Raw genomic sequence first — 17,168 nt, forward strand, 5'->3', positions numbered from 1 at the left:
CAATCTGACAGAATGGTAGTTTTTCGAAAGAGGATATAGTGTCGAAATCTCTGTATTGCTTGAACAGCTGTGAGAGGTAGCTTTTCAACGTAGGAGTACTTGCTTTCTGTATCATTTAAGTTTCTACTTAAATAATATATAGGATGTTCAATTCCATTGTCTTCTTGAACTAAAACCATTGCGATGGTTGTATCCGCTGCAGCTAGATACAGGTTAAAGTCTTTTTGATAATCAGGAGCATACATTAATGATGCTTTTATTAGGGATTCTTTTAAAGCATCAAAGGAAGCTTGCGCGACCTAATCCCAGACGAAGGGTACTTCTTTTTTCAATAGACGAGTATAACCTTTAGCAAGTTTGGCATAATGTGGAATGAACCTCCTTAGAAAGTTTGCTTTCCCTTGGAGTTTCTGAATCTGAAGCAAATTTGAAGGTGGAGGAAAATTAATTATTGCTTGAATCTTACATGGGTCGAGACGAATCCCGTCCTTTGAGACCACAAAGCCAAGTAAACAACCAAAACTAACACAGAATACACATTTGTGTGGATTTAGTCGTATCTTGTAGTGTCGGCAACGTAGAAATATCACTCTCAAATGTTGTGGATGATCGGTCCGCTTTCGTGAATGAGCTGGAAGATCGCCGAGATATGGTTGAACGATGTTTTTGATGTCATGGAAGGAATAATTCATTGCCCTCTGAAATGTTTCCCCTGCATTCTTTAAACCAAAGGGTAGCTTGCGATATGCAAATGTGCCCCACAGAAAAATAAATGCAGTCTTTGACTGGTCCTGTGGGCGGATATTTATTTGATTATACCCAGAAAATCCATCGATAAATGAGAAGAATTCACATCCGGTGCATTCATCAATTATCTGGTCAATGAAGGGTGTAGGGTAGTTGTCTTTCAGACAAGCTTGATTTACATCCCTATAATCGATGCACACTCTAATTGTTCCTTGTTTTTTCATTACGGGAACAATATTTGATACCCAATCGGTTAGAGGAACTGGGTAAATAAAACCAGCATGGAGAAGCTTTTCAACTTCTGCCTTGATCGCAGCGGCTTTCTTGGGGTTCACCTGCCGTAGCCGTTGTCGTACCAATTTGACATCTGGATACATCTTAATTTTGTGTTCAACTATGCTCGAGTCAACGCTTGGCATTTCATCATACGACCAAGCAAAGACATCTCTGAATTCGTGAAAAAGAGTGTTATATATTTCCAGTTCTGAAGGAGAACAAGATTTGCCGACATGAATATTCTCTACAACATCTGTTTTGGTTGAGATATTTATGGCCATAGTCTCTTCAATATTGGACAAGTTTCGCTCGGAATCCACCGTGTTTACAATATTTGATAGAAAATAAAAAACTGAGGGATGATGAAGGTCACTAGGAGTATCTTCTTTATAATCCAAGAGATGGGAACGATGGTGGTAATATTCCCATGGTGCCCCGTCAATCATCATTGACTGAACAATTCCTTCATCTGTATAATGTATTTGTGACCAAGGGTCTGAAGGGGTACCATATTCCTTAGACCAATCTATCCAAACACTTGATGAGCGTTGATTTGGGTTTGCCTCCCATGCCGAAAACATTGATTGATACAAGATTTCTATTGGGCTTGGAGGCAATACCTGCAGATGATCCATTTTAATATTGTTTTCAGAGATCTTTTGAATAGAAGATATCATATTGCAGGTTCCCACTATTACCACTTCCGCTAGATTGATTGGAGGCAGTAGGGAAAAAGTCCCCATTAATATAGGGTCTTTTAGTAGGCCTACTCCGATATTTTGAAGCAAGTGAGGGCTTCCGTGGATCATCGGAATGCTTCCTGTAACTTGTGAACTGTTGGGGAGAAATGTCTGTTGGTTGACGATTGTAATTCCTCCTTGAAAGGTGTTAGCGCTTGAAATTTCACCTCAGGTTGAGAAAGGTAAACCTCAAGGCAACATCAAACCACTTAGCCTCGTAGCTAGCCCTACGGGGCGGGAGAGGGCTCTCTCCGGTCTATCTCGATAAAGATCTTCAATGGGTGAGATAACCAATAGGGTAACACTGCTTTTAGGCTAGTAAACTGATCAAAAGGGTTGATTTGGGATTTTTAGGGTTTTTGGTGGCAAATTGAGGAGTGGCAATTTTGGGTGCGGGGATTGGACACAGTTTCTGCAGGGGGTTCTTTGGGGCGAGGTAGGAAACAGTATTGATGCCTTTGATAGAGGTGGATGGATGAGAATGACAAGTGAGGAGCTAAGGGGATCAAGCAATAACCTTGAATTCCCCTTAAACAGTAGAAAACATTGAAATTAAACAAACTTAAAAGCAGAGCATGACAGTCATGAATTCTACTTTAACACTTCATTTGTTTAATGTGCCGAAGGAAAAGAAAGGAAATGATTCACATAACACACTTACAAGTACATAGAGAAACACACCATCAATACATGTAACCACAAGAATCCCAAAAAGGACTGCAAAACCCTGGTCTTCCTTAGCCAAAAATTGCAGAGATACAGTGAATAATACAATGATAGCTTCTCCCTCAAGAGTCCAACCATGAAAATGAGCAAGAAAGTATATAATATAGATCATCTAACCTCTTTCCCTGCCTCTAGGGGTCGAGCTCACTATCCTAGGAGCTGTTTCAACTACTTCTAAACTAAGCACTGAAAATTAGGCAGTCAAAACAACTTGCCTCTATAAGCTAGGAAACCAATTCATTCATTTAATTTTCACATTTTTCATGAATGAATCTTCTAGAAGAGGTACATAAGTGTAAAAGTGTCATAAAAGTACATTAATTACATCAAAGAAGATAATAATCCACCCCAAAAATTCAAACAGGGTCAAACTGCGTTTTTCTGCGATGTACACTGAAATTTGGAGAAATTTGCGTGACGGGTCGCGCGCCTCTGCCTGACGGATCGCACGCCTTTGGGACCACTTTTGGGGCACTTCCAGGTGTCCAAATTGAGCAAGCGTAGGCTTGTTGGAAAGGTATGTGAGTCGACTTTCCAAACCAACTAGAATTTCGGAATTTGGTGGTCATTTGCCCCTCCAAAATTGCAATCTCCCAAGACTGCTTTCTGTGTCTCAAAAATGTGGCAGAAAGTCATTTTTTGCTTGTTTTTTGACTTTCTGGAGGCCCAAAACTTCATAAAATCTCTTGTCCATGGATGAGCATATGTAAATTCTCATGAAAAATCTGGAAATGCTAAGTTTTTGCAAAATGGATTTGCCAGGATGAAGGGTCGCACGGGGGGTGAGACCCGTTAATGGAGAAAACCTGTTTATGGCACAAAAAATTCACAAATGACAAAATTTTCTCAAAATTTCTTGAAATTTGGGCTGGGAGTCCCCAATCAAGTACCATGCTCATTCAAAGAGGCTTTGACCAAAATTTGGACTGGATCGGACCTTTTCCGTCGTTTTAGTGCCTTGGCCAACCTCCTTGGATCCGGCGATTGTAATTTTGACATTTCTCTAAAACCATGACACCTGTGAAAAAATTGAAGGAGGTTTGTCTTCTTTGGCATGTTGTGGACAAAAACCTCTCTCCGTTTTTCAAAATTCATCTTTTATTGCTCTGAAACATCATTTTAGTGAAACTTGTCCCGATGTGTGGAACAGGGGATTTTGCCGAAATGAAGGGGATAAGAGGCTTCTAAATTCTTGGGGAAATTTTTGGAAGTAGTGTGGGATGTTAGGAAGTAGGGGAAAGTGAAATATCACAGATTGAGCGAGGGGAAGGAGTTCAAAAGGGCAAAACACAGGCCAAACCTAGAAAATTGCCAGGTTGTAGCTAGAAACTAGGGTTTGTGCAAAAATGAGGAATTTGGGGGATCTAAGGGATGGGAAGCATTTGATAGGGTACTTTAAGGATAGGGGAAGGTGTATGAACATCTGGATACAAGTTTTGCCGATGATTTGACCACCCAAGAGAAATTGCTTTCAAAACCCTAGGACAGGGAAATGACCTTACCTAGGCGCAACTGACGCATGAACAAGATGTAAAATGACTCATTAGACACTGAGATGATAATGACAACCCTATGAATGATGATAGACTCAGCTGAATAGTGACATAGATGGGCATTTGGGTAACTTTAGAAGGAGTGAAAGCAAACCCTAGATCTAATGCCTAGTGACCAAATTTTGCTTGAAAACTCTTTGAAATGACAAAATTTGACTTGGAAACTCTGAGACCACTTTGTAAGAGCATATTTGATCACTGGAGGAAGGCTAGAAAGACTGACACTAACAAAAGGGAAATGCAATCTTCCTGAAATAGGTCGACACAACGGTTGCCATAGCATATATCGAAGGCCTTCCCAGTAGGATGTTGTAATCGAGGTTTCTGTCAATTACTTCAACATCTATTTATACTGTTTTTCCCCCCAGTTCAACTTGCAAGTTACTTAAAATCTTGTATGGGGTGTATTTTCGTCCATCAAATGCTTTTAATGTTGTCGAAGATCACGACAAGGGTGGAGATCCTAAAGTTTTCCAACAACTCATCGACATAATACATGTAGATGCCCCCTCATCAATAATTGTTCGATGAATAGTTTTGTTGAGGGCTTTCACTTGAATAAGGAAAGCTAGTTGAGCTGGTAACTGAGGGTCATATCCTTTTTGATTAAAGGACACAAGATTGGAATCCGTTGGGTCAATCGCACCTATCCTTGATAATAAAGCCTGCTTTTGAGAGGGGCAATTTTGCAGTACCTCGAGTGTCGACATAGCGGATGGCGATTGGGCCAGATCCTCCACTATATTATAATGATGTGTTGCTCTGGCACAAGGATTAAATGTCGATTTGTGTACTACTCCCTTTGGCGGCTTATCGTTAGTTCAGGAATGATGGGTGGCACAATTTCGATCAAAGTTGTTGTCAAACTACTGGGTTGATCATTGGCCTTGTTGTCTGACAGCTGTGGATTCCTGTAATATTTATTCCTTGTCGATATCAAAGCATCATTTTGCTGCTTTGAAACTAACAACATTAGCACTTGGGACGGGGAAGCAGTGTCACTAGCAACTAGATTTGTTCCTGGATTTGGAAATGGATCAGTCAATACTGCTGAGGTTTTTGAATTCTTGAAGAATTTTCTAAGCTCAGCTTTATACGGACACTCTCTTGTCCAATGATCCTCATCACATATTAGGCATGGATGATTTGGTTTCCTATCTCCAAAAGGGTTTGCAGAAGATTTTTCAGGGGACAGCTCCTCCTATTTTTTCTTCTTCCCTTTCTTTTTCTTCTTACCTCCTGGTTTCTTGGTTTCTTTGCCTTTGTCAGTCTATATAGCATTTACTTCCGAGGCGAGAAGCTCTTCATTCAAATTTTGACCTGAAATCGTACGAGCCTTTTTCGACTTAGCCTTTACGGTTTTTGTGCTGGTCGTTCCTATCACGCCGTCCCCGACATGAGAGTCTTTGTTTGATTTAGGAGAGGGAGGAACGGAAAATTTCGGTCTAGGAGCATCGGGGATTTTATCGTAGAGCATGCCAGGCTGAGTATAAATCAAGTCTAGATATTGCGCACAAGCAATTACTTGCTCTTCAGTGATGACTCCTCCCTTTGCCACATCTTTCGTAATAGAAGGTAACAATGACTTAATAAACCATTCAGCCAACAACTGATCAGGAACATATGTTTTTACCATTCTACGATGATGTCGCCACTCATGAATATGATCGGATATGTGAGTGGCCGTCGTTTGCTTGAAATTGGTAAGAAGCTATGTTCCCATTTCGTACCTTATGGGTAACTGAAAATGGGTTAAAAAGGTTGTGGCTAGGGTGCTGAAGTTATCAAACGAAGCTCTAGGTAATTCGATATACCATTTTGTTGCCGGACCAGTTAATGTTTGTTGAAAAAGGCGAAGCCTGATTGAATCATCATTTAGAGTGTTAGATGAACACCATAGGTGAAGGTCATCACAGGATTCGACGGGTCTTCACCCGGATTTCCATTAAATTTAGGAATATCTGACAGAAGTTTATGAGGAATCGCTGGCCACCAAGGGGCATAAGCAATTGGATCGTTTGTTAGCCGGTTTAGATCTGGTAACTCTAAAGTTGCCACGAAGGGCAATTGTTGATTCAGGTTCGGCAAAGCATACCCAGGATAAGATGGGATTGCCTGAGCAGTGGGTCTTTGCATACCAGCATAGTGCATTTGATGCTGATAACTTTGATAAGGTTGATGGGCATAACCATTATCAAATGGTTGATGTTGACTGTTTTGAACATACGGCTGCCCATTACTTGCAAAGACTTGGTGCTTAGATCCTTAGTAAACTTGTTGGAATTGTGGTTGTTGATATTTCACCAGCCATGGTTGTGAGACCATGTGTTGTTGTCCAATACTAGCTGTTTGACAAGAGATGAGGGGTAATGGTACCCATTTGAACCTGGGTCACTCTAGTTAAGGAGCCACTAACCAATGATTGTGGTGGCGTCACAGGGACAAGGGGTTGTTGGATTACGACCTGAGAGACTTGAGGTTGGCATACAACAGGTAACGCTTATATTTGCGACACCATCACAATAGCCGGTGTAGTGTGGATATTTGACATAGTGTCAGGCGGAAAGAGTCGATTGTGCGGACACAACCAACCTCCCTAGGAGCCTAAGACTCTCTAGTGACAAACAAGACAAACAAGAGCAATCCTTCTCTAAACATGCATTTACTATATAAGAAATCAAGTGTTTAGATCCTACCTGTAGTCCAACGCTGTTGTAGCAGTCCAGCTCCGCTGATCCGGATGAGCTCCTCCTTCACTTTGAAACCTGCATCCACTAACAATCAAACGATTAAATAGCACTTGATAATCTCATAGAATAAAACATATTTAACACATAGACCAAGGAGTACATGAAACAACTCATAAATAACAAGTTATTGAGAAGAATGGACTCATTTGCATTAATAGGTAACAAAAGGAACAAATACAACCTGAGCCTTGGTGTTGTGCAAGTCCCTCCCAGGGTCCATCAAGAGTTCTCCTTTACTTTGACAAAGCTCACCCACTTCCAAATAGAACAAGCAAAGATGACAATCTCTCCTCACAAGCTTCTAAATGGGAGTCCTAATTCCTGCAGCATCTACCCTTAGAAATGTTTAGCTTCCAACCTCTCCTCCTTCTGGCCCAATGCCTGTATTTATAGTGCTCAAGAGGAAGTTAATCAGGTCCACCATCAATGGGATAATCCCCTCTTTGGATGGGATAGCTCCCTTATTGATGGGATAAGTTCCTCTTTGGTAGGGGTACATGAACCATCTGGAGGCGCTCAATACACGTCGAACAACCTTCTAGAATGCTCTAGAAATGACCACAAGTAACTTTTTAAAGATGAAACTTGCGCATTTTGACCTTTACTGGGGGACGCACCTGCCCCTTTACATACAGAGCGTCCAAGGATGCAGATTTTGTGAACATTGGGTGCGTACCCGCAGGTAAGGTTGAGAGAACCTGCGTACCCAGAGATAAATACATTTATAAAGACTTTCTCTCTTTTTGGAGTTTGACATGGAGAGCAGAGGCATAAGACTTGCCTAAGAGGATAGCATGACTGTTGATAGAGCCATACTAACTGTAAATAGTCATGGTGACATTTTTTAGTGTAACAGATTGCCCCCTAAAGTGCATAGCCTGTAATAGATTAGGGTTTGTATTATCTAGGAAGGGTGAAGCGATTTATCATTTCAAGGATTATCTCGTGGAGAGCCTGGTCAAAACCTGCAATTTTCAACACAAAATACATGTATAAGATTATATCATCACTGAGGTAGGCATTCCCATACTCAGATCAAAACTTTAACTAACAGACTAACTACTCTGATACAGGAATGATCTTGCAGTACATCATAATCATAGACTTTTGTAGACACAGTATGGGTGCAGCCATCTATTTATGATTAGTCTACTTAGATAATGAATACAAAACTCCTCGCAGCCTAGATGGTGGAAACTAGATCCAGGGTCTTCATTTCCGCTTCCCGAATTGGTACGATTCTAGCCATGCGAATAAATGAGTTGATGTCGAACATGGTAGAAACCAATCGATTACCAGTCGATGATGTAAACTGTTAACAAGTGTGAGAGAGACCACCAGTAATGTCAATGGTTCTCAAAGTACCCAGTACAATCCATGAGATGTGAATGAATGAGTTGATGTCGAACATTTCACGGAATCCTTCGATCGAAAGTCAATGATGTAAACTGACGTCAAAGGCGAGAAACCTGCCATTGATGCATGCAGACTTCAAGGTACTGACGATTTCTAAGTCATCTCTCTAGATAATGTGCTGATGTTGATAGAAAGCGACCCGTTGCAGGCAAGCCCACAACACGAAATCATTGTTCAAGTTGAAGAAATGTTGCTGTAAGGACTGACTCAGGGATGGTCAAATGGATGACAAGTATTTTGCAGATGAAAGTTTTGCTTGCAGACCTCTTGAACACATAACGACACGACAGATGGCTTGGTGATGAATAACTCAAAGTTAATCCCCGGAACCCGGCTGAAGACTTTCAAAGTGGTTTGATCAACTGTGAGGTAAAATATTTCCCAACCCAGGTGAATAAAAAGTGTCGTGTTCAAGAGTGGTAATAAAGTTTCTTCTGAGACAAAAGATAACAAACAGGTTCATTCTTCTCTCTTTTCCCCCACCATTTCTGGCAAGTACCTCTTTATTTTTAACAAGCTTGAGGAGGATAACATATGCTTGATTATAAGCTCATCCTTCGGATGAGTCCAACCTAGTTTTGATTCGAACCCTAGGAAGGAGTGGTTCGTTCCTGTTTGTAATTGAATAGGTCCTTTACTGCGAAATGTTTAACGAGTCCAGTATAGGAGAAACTCGGCGTTTTTCAATTTTAGAGAGTCTGAAAAACTTAAGAAGACTCCAAGTTGAACTTTTTCGTAGATTTGTGTCCCTCAAGCCCGAAAAAGTATAAAATAATACCTGGGGGAACCGTTTGATCTTGCGACCAAGGAGTACTTTCATAATTAGTGCCACTAACCTGAAAAGTAAAAAGCGATCAAGGACACGTCGTTTTATTTCCAGTATCGAGTTTGGAACGACAAAAACCCGGCAATCTTTTCCTGTTTTTACGGTCAGAAAAGGGCTATAAGGGGACCGTCTTTTAATTCCGTTTTAACGAGTGTAAAAGAAACGCTCGGCAATCTTTTCATATTTTAGGAGTCAGAAAAGGGCTTAAAAGATGACTCTGATATTTTGGTTCGTGAAAAATGACAATTTTCCCTCTAAATCCCTTTGTCCTACACAAAAACGACACATTACTCATACCTGTTTAAGATAGGCAAAAATACATTGAAAAATATCCTTCCATGGTGAAAAATAAACAAACTTAGCATTCATTCATCCAAAAAACCTATAAAAAGACTTTTTACCATGTCATTTTTACCATTTTACTGTTGAGGTTGAAAAAAGGGCTTTTGGCAAGAAACTTCCCGTGGTCGCTGCGGAGAATCTGACCGTCAGAATCGAACGCCGTCTCTTCCAGGTATTTCACAACATCCTCCTCTTCAATTTCATCCGATTAAAAGTTTGATTTAGGTTTTAGTTTTGATTTTTGGGGGGTTTTGGGTTTCAAAAATCGCTCTGCGGGGTACGCAGGTGCCCTAAGGGTGACCTGCGTCCCCCGACTTTTTCCCACACAGGAAAAAGGTCGGGGGACGCAGCCCACCTTCAGGCCAGCTGCGTCCCGACGCTCTGTGTCCTAAACGCGGGGTGCGTCCCCCGCGAAAGGCGGAATTTGAAACCCCAAACTCCACAAACAACCATTTGAATTTTCCCAAATCAATTCTAATCTTTGTTTCTTGGTGTGTAGGGCACTCACCATGTTGGATTGGAGAGAAAGAGAGCACGAGGACGTTGATTTAGCCGCAATTAATCATCAACCTTCCATTGATGCCCTAAAAGCATGCGGACTATATAAATACTGGGCCATACCTGGCATGAGGGCTCAGGTGAGATTCTTGGAGTGGCTGGTTGAGAGATGGAACATTCATGAGCAATGCTTTTACATCGGAGGACACCAGCTCAAGATAGAGCCCTCTGACATATACTTTCTCACTGGCTTGCCAAATAGGGGCGAGCAACTCAATCTAGCCGGGACTAGGCCGGGTGGCAAATCCCTTGCTAGTCTCCGGGCAGATTGGTGCATACCCAATGCACACCATGCGAAAGGCGTAGAAATCAAACACATCTCTCTGCGTGAACTCAAGGTTATAGCTTTCACGGCTACCAGAATTTGCGGTGCAGCCGCTTTACATATTGCCATCGGGTCCCAAATGCGGATGGCGATTGACTGTTTCCAAGGCACCATTTTCAACTGGTGTGATGCTGTGTCGGCCAATATGAAGGGCCAACTGACTAGGGCAAAGAACGGACAACTGAAGACCTTTGGATATGGGCCTCTAGTTGTGAGCTTTGCCTTAGAGAGAGTTCCGATGCTGATCCCTCAGCAACTCACTGTTGATATCTTGGGTCCTCGGGAGCCAAAGCTGATACGATGGGTTACGGTGATGGCCCGGCATCCTGACGAGGGCGCGGCGGTTGTTCGATTCCTTGATAGTTATTTTCACTGGTTAGAGGACCAGGTTTTTTCGATCCAGGACTTTCCGTATGCCGGAGTAGATTTTCGAGGTGATCTGGACATGGTTCTTCCACAGGGAGAACAATGGGACGATAGAGGTACTTTATTTTTCACAAGTTTTCAAATTATATATATATATATTTTTTTTTTGTTTTTTATATATATCGTCTCAAAACTAACAGTAAAAATTTTCAAAATTCAGATGTTGGTCCACAGCGCCCAGCCAACCTCCGGCCTTTTGAGAGGAGACATCCAGTTGCACTGGTACCGGCCCCACAAGACGCGGCTGCAGAGTCGCTAGCTGAGTTGGAGCAGGATCTAGAGCGTCTGACGGTGGATATACCTGAGACTACCATAGATGATATTCCTATCAGACTTCAGCGCTATGTAGTCGCAGTCCCTGGACCGTTTAGGAGGTTTTTGTGTAAGGTAGCCCGTGCAGTGGTGTCATATAGAGAGCACCACCAGTGATTGGCTAGTCACTTTTGTAGACACATATGACATTTTTGGCTTTTTGTACTTATCATTTTTGCCGATCATAAGGTGTTTTTCAACCTATGATCGAAGACGATGTATATTTTTTGACACACTCCTATCTATCTATATATATATATATATCATTATTACCGGCTTATCTTGTTTAACATATGTGATGAAATGTTTTTAAATTTACTTGCATGATTATCGTAAATGTCTGTCCAACATTCGAGAAGCAATTGCATCTGCTAATGTATTTAAAGACCTCGGAATATGCTGATATTCAATGTAATCAAATTCACGTTCCAAGAGACGCACTTTCAAAAACAACCTTAATAACACAGGATTTCTAATGGCATATACTCTATTAAGCTGTAATACAACAAGTTCAGAATCTAACCTCACTATCAAACGTCGAATTCCAAATGAAATAGATTCGGATAATAATTCAACCACTGCACTGTATTCTGCAATGTTGTTCGTTGTTTGACCGAGGCTTACCCCATGCATAGAAACTAACTCGTCAGAGGGCGAATAGATAACCCAAGCTGCGGAAGAGATATTCCGTGTACTACGACAAGCACCATCAGCAAATCCAATGTATGTTTGGAGAGGCGTCGACATCTGCAATATCAAGAGTAAAACCAAGATAAGCCAGAATAACGACGAAAAACACACTTTCTAAGCTAAGCACACTAACTAAACTAACAAACATACTAGCTAGAAAGAAAACCTAACCTAACTAAAAATTCTCCATACCCACTATTTAAGCATAATACCTCTTTAGGTAAAGTCCATTTCTGGGTTTACCCAAAGAGTCCCCATCAAAATCTACCAGCTCATAAGCCCCTTTTGCTAGCTTTCGCTTTACAATGTAGGGTCCATGCCACATAGGAACGAATTTTCCAGCACCTAGCTTATCGTTAGCTTGATCATATAATAGCACTAGGTCTCCCTCCGAAAAAATTCGAGGGGTCACATTTCTATCATACTGAGCTTTCATTCGCTTCGCGTGAGTCTCGATTGCCAATGCAGCGTCACGTCGAGTCTCATCTAATTTAGCTAAGTATAATAAACGCTTCTCCTCTTCGGAAGTAGCTGGAAGTAATTCGACAACCATTTGAAGTGATGGGATTTCACATTCAATGGGTAACACAGCTTCCAAGCCATAAACTAGCTGGAAAGGAGTGAACCCTGTTGAAGTTTTCACTGAGGTTCGGTATGCCCATAGCACTGAAAATAACATGTTGTGCCAATTCGACCGATGAATACCAATGGTTCGTCAGATCATGATAACCAGAACTTTGTTGATAGACTCAACCAAACCGTTGGCTTGCGGATAATAAGGAGTAGAGCTATCGTGGCGCAAACCAAGCTGGCTTGTAAGCTCAGTCATCATGATGTTTCGAAAATGGCTCCCATGGTCAGTAATGATTGCTTGTGGGACACCAAACCTAGTTATAATATGATTGAATACGAAAACTGCAGCTGTTTTGCCGCTTGCGTCGAATGTAGGCATCGCCTCGGCCCATTTAGTAAAATAATCAACCGCGAGGATGATATACGCATGCCCCCCGGCCAAGTGAGGGTTACAAGTAATAAAGTCGATACCCCATTTGGCGAATGGACCAACGGCAATTATAGGGTGGAGAGGAGCAGGTGGTGCGCGCATCTTGCGATCAAACACTTGACAGTTGTGGCATTTCCGGACTGCAATGATACAATCTTTAAACATAGATGGCCAGAAATAGCCAGCGCGCAACACCTTATGAGCTGTGGCATACCCAGACATATGACCGCCACATGCTCCAGAGTGACAATCATTCAAAACCCTCTCAGCCTCTTCGTGAGTTAAACAACGTCGAAAAACTAAGTCTGCCCCCCGGCGATAAAGTGTATCTCCAATAATTTTGTATTGCTGGGATTGAAACCGAATTTTTTGACGTTCCGACTTTGAAGCTTCAGGCCGAAAGGTTTGGGTTTGGAGATAGATGATTATATCCCCGTACCACGGATCTAAAGTACTGATAAGAAACAAAGATTCGTCCGCAATGGACTCCTCTGCCACAGTTTCTGTGTCAGCACGCGGGAAATCACACATCAATTCCGCAAAAACTAAGGATTTCTTAGACTTGGACTTCTCAAACTCCAAGTCGAACTCTTGCAGGATAACGATCCATTTAGAGTACTTGCCCCCTAGCAGTTGTTTTGTCAAAATATAAATCATAGGGTTGCAATCCGAAATGACTGTAGTTTTACGGAGAAGAATGTAGTGACGAAAACGCTGGATAGCTTGAACGGCTGCCAGGGCCAATTTCTCCACATGCGAATATTTTAGCTCAGTGGGGTTTAATGTCCTACTAAGATAATATATCACATGTTCCGCTCCGAATTCATCTTCTTGAACTAACACCATTCCAATAGTGGAATGCGAAGCTGCGAGGTATAAGAAGTAGTCCTGGTTGTAGTTGGGAGGATGCAACAACGGTGCATGGGTCAACGCGTGTTTAAGTGCATCAAAAGATTGTTGGGCAATCTCGTCCCAAAAGAATTGAGCGTTTTGTTTCAACAACCGTGTAAAACCTTTAGTGACCTCGGCGTAGTTTGGAATGAATCGGCGTAAAAAGTTCGCTTTCCCTTGCAAACTTTGGAGTTGGCGCAAACTCGAAGGAGGAGGCAATTTGATGATAGCTTCAACCTTCGAGGGATCGACGCGAATGCCGGCTTTTGAAACAACAAATCCCAGCAATCGACCCGTCTCTATACAGAAAAAACACTTGTGGGGATTCAACCGAATTCGATAATGCCTACACCTCATAAAGATTGCTCGTAAGTGGACAAGGTGATCAGTTCGATGTAAAGAATGAGCAGGCAAATCATCGAGGTACGGTTGCACAATGTGCTTGATGTCATGAAATGCGTAAGACATCGCCCGTTGAAAAGTGGCCCCGGCATTCTTAAGCCCAAAAGGTAATTTGCAATAAGCAAATGTCCCCCATGGACAAATGAATGCCGTTTTTGGTTGGTCGGCAGGTAGAATATTGATTTGATTATAGCCCGAAAAACCATCCATAAAGGAAAACATTTCACTTCCAGCACAATCATCAATAATTTGATCGATATAAGGCGTAGGATAGTTGTCTTTTGGACAAGCTCGATTTATATCCCTATAGTCGATACAGATTCTTATTGTTCCTTGTTTCTTGTTGACCGGAACAATATTCGATACCCAATCCGTTAACGGGATTGGATAAATGAAACCTGCTTTCAACAGCTTTTCGACTTCTGCTTTAATCGCAGCCGCTTTCCGAGGGTGAATCTGACGCAACCGTTGCCGGACGGGTTTAGCATCCGGGTAGGTCTTTATTTCATGAACAACAATGGCAGGATCGATTCCCGGCATTTCCTCGTAAGACCAGGCAAACACATCGCGGAATTCTTGGAATAGGGCCTTGTAAGTTTGGATTTCATCTTCTGTACATGAGGCACCTATATGAATGTTTTCCTCAATTCCGGGCTTCACTGAAATATCAATGGGAATAGTGCGAGAAATATTCCCTAAATTCAACTCTGAATCAAAATGTTTCGTTGGATTCTGAGCGTCTTTGACATATTCAGCGGTAAAGATAGATGAAAAATCATTTTCAAAAGCATCATCCTTAGGTAAAAACGAAGATCTATGATGGAGATCTTCCCATGGTAGATCGTCTACACTTAGGATTTCGCGAAGTTGTTTGTCAGATGACACGACTTCGGGAAATGCTATCCGTTCTAAGGTTGATGTGAAAAATGATTCTTCACTGACCACATTCATTTGGTCGATTTCGATTGAACACGAGTCGGTAAAAGACATGACAGCTTCATAAGCAATTTCATATGGACTCAAAGGCATAGCATCACCAAATGAGTCTATCTCAGATTCAGATGGGACAATCCAAGGATCATCATAAATAATATTGTCTGATGTAATCATATGAATTGATGCAAATGAAGGGTCTGCGTTGATTGGAGGGAAAGGAAAAGTTCCCAGTAAACCGGAATCTTTAACTAAACCTACGCCAACGTCCCTATAGGGGATTGTCGTCTTACCGACATGCTGGATACTCTCTGAAGAGGCTGGGTCGGATGAAAAGTATGTCAGCTGATCAATGGTCACGATCTTACCGTTATATGGAAACTTTATAACTCTGAAGACCGATGAAACGACTGCTGTCATAGCATATGACCAACTTCGACCCAAAAGAAGGTTGTAGTCTAGAGGGGCATCAACCACCTCCACATCCAGACTAACGGTTTTGCCTTCTACCCCTATAGGTAATTCCTGTAGAATACCAAACGGACGGAACCCACGGCCATCAAAGGCCTTAAGGATGGTCGGGGATTGGTTCAACGAAGGAGAACCAAGCGATCTCCAACATTGAATCGACATAATACACGTAGAAGCTCCCTCATCAATCACAGTCCGATGAATAGGCCTGTTTTTGACTATCACTGGAATTTGGAAAGCCATTTGATGGGGTAGACGCGGTGTACTATTTTCTAGATCGAAGATTATCAGGTTCGGGTCCTGAACATCAACAGCTCCGATAACCGACAAAAGTAATTTTCGTTGTGCTGGGCATGATTGCAGCACTTCTAAAGCCGACATTGCTGAGGGTGAAACAGCTAAGTCCTCAACAATGTTGTAATTCTGGGTCGCTCTCGCATGTGGATTGAAAGCAGACCTTCGAAGTACACCCTTGGCGGGCGGTTTAATTACTAGGTCCGGGTTAGGTTTCTCGATCTGTAGTGGATCGGAACCAGGAGCTGAGGTTGATGGATTAGAATGAGAAGATTCTGCTTCTTTACCATCAACAGGATTCTTACTACCATAATCTTGCGATCGAGTCGCAATCCTCACATGAGACATCATCAAAATGGGTTCTTCACTGGCGGTCGAGGAAGAACCTATCATCTTACTTTCCTGCTTTGGAAATGGATCTTTTAACACAGCAGGAGTGGGAGAACCTTTGACTATTTTCACAACCTCGGCCCGATGAGGGCAATCTCTCGTAAAATGATCCTCTTCACAAATAAGACAAGGATATCGAGGTTTGCGCTTTTCGTCATTGGTTTCCGACTTTTCCGTTTTCTCCTTCGGAGCCTTGTCTGCTTTAGCCTTCTTCTTTCCTTTCTTCTTTCCACCGTTTTTTGATTTGGCCGTAGATGACTCTACAACATGAATATCGGCGGAAAGTTCGGGAGAAGACTCTCCTGTCGGGGAATCAGGCAAAGTGATAATAGGAGTAGTTGAAGCCTTGGAAGACTTCTTCTTGCTCTTTGTATTCACGATACCAATCATACCATCAGCGGCATGAGATCCCGAAGGAGCAACAACGATTTGATTTGACTTTGGAAGATCTGGAATCTTCTCATGTAACGTACCCGACTGAGTGTAAACTAAGTCAAGGTACTGCGCCTGAGCAATGACTTGCTCCTCAGTAACTACTCCGGCCTTAGCTACATCTTCAGTAATCTTCGGTAATAATGATTTAACAAACCATTCAGCTAAGATTTGGTCCGGGATAAAAACTTTCACTAGCCTTCTTCGACGTCTCCACTCATGAATGTGATCAGAAATATACGTGGACGTTGATTGTTTTAGTGAAGTTAATAACTCCGTGCCGTTATCGTATCTGACCGGCAACTGAAAGTGAGTTAAGAACGAGGTAGCTAACTGGCTAAAATTGTAAAAAGAGGCCCGTGGTAACTCAATGTACCACTTGGCCGCGAGACCAATGAGTGTACGCTGGAAAAGACGTAAGCGGATCGAATCATCCGAGATAGAATTTGAAGCACACCAGAGGTGGTAAGTCATCACATGATTGGACGGATCCTCTCCAGACTTACCTTCGAACTTGGGTATATCACTGGGCAACTTATTTGGCATTGGCGGCCAGAACGGAAGATATTGAATTGGATCGTTCGTTAGGCGCGTCAAGTCTGGTAAATCCAAAGTTGCGATAAACGGTAACTGCCGGTTAGGATCTCTAAAACTCTGGGTCACAA

The sequence above is a fragment of the Pinus tabuliformis genome, chromosome Q (genome assembly GCF_031772625.1).
Source record: "Pinus tabuliformis cultivar Carrire ecotype Pingquan chromosome Q, CPIR1, whole genome shotgun sequence".
In the NCBI taxonomy this organism is placed as follows: Eukaryota; Viridiplantae; Streptophyta; class Pinopsida; order Pinales; family Pinaceae; genus Pinus; species Pinus tabuliformis.